This window comes from Silene latifolia, chromosome 6, assembly GCF_048544455.1.
Source record: "Silene latifolia isolate original U9 population chromosome 6, ASM4854445v1, whole genome shotgun sequence".
NCBI lineage: Eukaryota > Viridiplantae > Streptophyta > Magnoliopsida > Caryophyllales > Caryophyllaceae > Silene > Silene latifolia.
The window spans coordinates 88,713,337-88,717,277 of record NC_133531.1 but is presented as its reverse complement, the minus strand read 5'-3'; the positions used below and the strand labels follow the sequence as shown (position 1 = coordinate 88,717,277).

The 3,941-nt window shown below is 38.3% G+C and overlaps 1 non-coding gene across 1 annotated transcript; it reads right to left on the bottom strand.

The window, feature by feature from the left end:
- Positions 1–3,634: 3,634 nt before the first annotated feature.
- LOC141589171 (small nucleolar RNA R71) lies at positions 3,635–3,741 on the bottom strand. The gene has a single exon (XR_012520120.1). It is a non-coding gene; the product is annotated as a small nucleolar RNA R71 (small nucleolar RNA).
- Positions 3,742–3,941: the final 200 nt, after the last annotated feature.

Genomic DNA, 3,941 nt, shown 5'->3' with positions numbered 1-3,941 from the left:
AAATTCATACCTTAGTCAATTAGGAAGTGAAAGAACGAATCAAGCAATGAGAATTACCCAAATTAATCACCACAAACCCAAGAATGCAAGAGTTTTAGAGAGATTTAGGAAGTTAGGGTTTGCAAAAGAAGAAGAAGAAATAGGAAGAAAGAGGAAGAATAAGGGTTTTATGAAACCCCGGAGGTCCCTGTACTGTAGCCTACTCGATCGAGTGCCTAGGGTACTCGATCGAATGCCCTCTACTCGATCGAGTAGGCGCTATTTCATCGAGTAACCGTAGGCAATTCCTACGTCTCGACGTCATAGCTTCCTAACTAGATCGAGTGAGGTCTACTCGGTCTAGTAAGCACTCGCACTCGATCAAGTAAGGTTGAGTACACGGTTAGAATTACAAAATTAACTGAAAGTTCTTGTAAAACAATATCACGTGTCAACTCCAAACCAAGTTCGGAAGTCGTCACTGGTTATCGTACTCATTTATATATTACCATTTCTAACCAAATATATCATACAGTCTTACAAAATAAAATGCACATCACATTATTCTATCATGAACTTTTCTCAACACGATTTACCGGCTACCGAGTCATCCATGCATGCAACTATCTCATTATATCATGTCTAAACTTGTTTTACTACATTATTAACAAATTAATACTCACTCTACTTCAAACACATAATTAACGATAAATTTCCATGTATTGTCCAAGTGTAATAGCAACATATTCATGCCTCAACATAAACAGGTTATTCTACACAAATTATTCACCACACAAGCAGAAACGTTCAACCTTTAAACATTGCATATACCCATTACTATTTTGATAATTCTCATTATAACTCAACACTTCCTTAGCTATCATTATTATGGCTACTGTAAGACTTATAAACTTGTATAGGATCACCATCACTAACAACCTGAAACAAACACCAGTATTACCACATTTCATATCACATCACACACCTCTACTCTTTTCACACACTTCTATCATATAGAACCTTCTACGTTTCTCATTATAATCACATACGCACCTTAACTCCACCACAATTTCACCTACACGATTCTAACATAACTATTATACCGATATTAACTTCAACAAGGACGCAACCACAACAATTCTCACATAATCACCATACACGTCAAGTACATACTTACTGACTCTACACCCCTGATGCGACCATAATTGGCGCATATTTAGCCCCCGAATTACCATTGTTTCCATGCTTTTTAGTGCCTATTTGGGTCATTTCTTATCTTTAGTTCTTTGTTTTGCATATTCTTTGAGATTTTGATTCCTTGGTAGGAAAGGAGTAAGAATCTTGCATTTTCATGGCAAAACGAGGCTAAATTGATCGTATTCAATGACCAAGCATCAAGGAGAGACAAGACTAGAAGACCTTTGTACATAGCATAGTAGAAGAGCATTGTTGAGAAAAGGATCCTTGAGTCCCCAAGGAAATCCCCAAGGAATTCGTGAAGAAAAGGGAAGAAAAAGAAGAAGGAAAGCTGCTGAACTACAATCCGAACGGATTGTAGAGAATCCGTCCGTCCTTGCCAGTCCGAGCGTCCTCACCAGGAATCCGCTCGGATTCCTCATGCCCAGTCCGAGCGTCTTGTTCCTTGATCCGCTCGGATCGTCCACCCCAGATCCGGCCGTCCCGACTCCCAGCCGCACGGATCACAGCACAGCACAGTTTCGTTCTTCAAGCTACGAAATGGAGAAGCCCTTCTCTCGGATAATCCCGGAGGCTCCTTGCTCAACTTAAAAAGTGTAATTACTAGTTTAGCCCTTAGTTAACCCTAATGCATCCTCCCTAATTTTCACTATAAATACCCCATTAGTCTAATTAGAGGAGCATGTTCTTCTTATCAATAGTTAGAGTAGTTAATATCAATCAAATCTCTCTTCAATATTGTAATCAAATATTAATCAAGTTTTAATCCAAGTTTTAGTTCTTGAATCTCTGTCTTGTTCTTCATTTATTTTGGGTAATTAGAAGATTATTGGGTTTATTGGGAGATTGACAACCTCCCATCAATCATCAAGTTCTTCTATTATTCTTTGCATCTTTATTATTGGAATCATTAGTAGGTATAATCTCTTAATCCCTTTTTAATTATTGCTAATTACTTTCATTTATTCATCATGTTTCATTATGTTAGTATGATTGACAACCTTTCTAGCATGATCAATATGATAATGAGTGAGTAGTCTCTTAGCTAGGGTTTAATGGGTGATTAGGGGAAACCAACATGGGGAATGATTCATGCTTAAATTAATATGCTTTCATATCTTATTTTCTTGCTTGTTTTGATCTTAATACATGCACATGTTATATTTGATGAAATGCTAAGCCTATGAATCCTTGCATTTACTATCATCTTCTATCCTTTCAACTTGACTTGTAAGACATAACCCAACTCGAGTCTTGTTAGACCATGCATGTGTTAAGTAGGGAAGATTAAGTCGACTTGTAGGTGTTGTACAATCCAAGAGATTCGGCTCCGGGACCCAAACTTTCCTAGGATTGTAAGACATAACCCAACTCGATCCATCACAACAATAATTGCTTGCTTATAATTTGAGAACATGTTTGTATGATCATATCCCATGAATCCCCTATGAACCCATGACACCCTAGTGCTTTTAATCAATTGTTTACACCCTTATTTCATTTATCTTGCTAGTTTATTTTCATTGTTATTTTAGTTTAGTAACCTTCTACATCAACCCAATTTGTGACACCCCCTAGACACCGCTAGTTACAATAGAATCTTCATTTCAATACCCGTCCCTTGGGATCCGACCTTTACTTGCCTCTTTACTAATTGTAGAGTTGTTTGTGAAGTATAAATTGTGTTTTGTATCGACCATTGACCAACGACCACATATGTTTAATTGTGAACACCAAATGGCTCCGATCAAAAATGGCGCCGTTCTTGGGGACGGTGTTTAATTGATTTAAGATTTCTTTTATTGTTTTTAGTTGTGTCTTTTTCACCTTGGGAAGTAAAACTCCTCAAGGTTTGTTCTAATTGTTTTCTAGTTGTTTGATATTTTGCATGTCTAGAAGGTTACAAAGAGATTTGTTACCTTTTGACCGTGAAATCGAAAGAACCTTGACGAATAATAGGAGACTTGTTAGGAGGAATTTGGGAGGTGTTGGTGAAGTTGTTCAACCCACTAGTGAGTTTGTCAATCCTTTCGCAATAGAAGGAGAAGAGAACCCATTTAACAATATCCCACAAAATCCACCTACAATGCCTAAATTCTCGTCACACTCTATACCCACCGAGGAGGATTTACCAAATGGTACTCCTACCCCACAACATCTCACCGGTAATTTTATTGCCAAGTCCGCCTTCATCCAACTAGTTGAGAGGAGCCAATTCGGGGGAATGCCTAGTGAGGACCCTCATTCTCACATGGAAACATTTTGTGATTATTGTGAAGCTATCTCTCAAACGGGCGTGACTCAAGACCAAATAAGATGGGTCTTATTTCCTTTTTCGTTAATCGGCACCGCAAAGCAATGGTTGAAGGGCCTTGATAAGGCCACTCTTGGAATAGATTCTTGGAAGAAGTTAGCTCTAGCTTTCTACAAAAAATTCTACCCACCGGAAAAGACCAATATGCTAAGAGCTCAAATTACGGGTTTTAAGCAAAGGGATGAAGAGTCTTTGTATGAAGCTTGGGAGCGGTTCAAAGGTATTTGTCGCTCATGTCCTCACCATGGACTTAGCGAATGGTTTTTAGTGCAACAATTTTGGAATGGTTTATATGAAGATTCAAGGAACATTCTCAATATGGGATCAAATGGAATGTTCACCGAAGTTGATGACAATCAAACGTGGAACAAGATTGAGGAAATGGCGGTCCATAATTCGCAATATAGTAGGCCTCGCAAGGCTACTAGAGGAGGAAAGTATGAAGTGGACA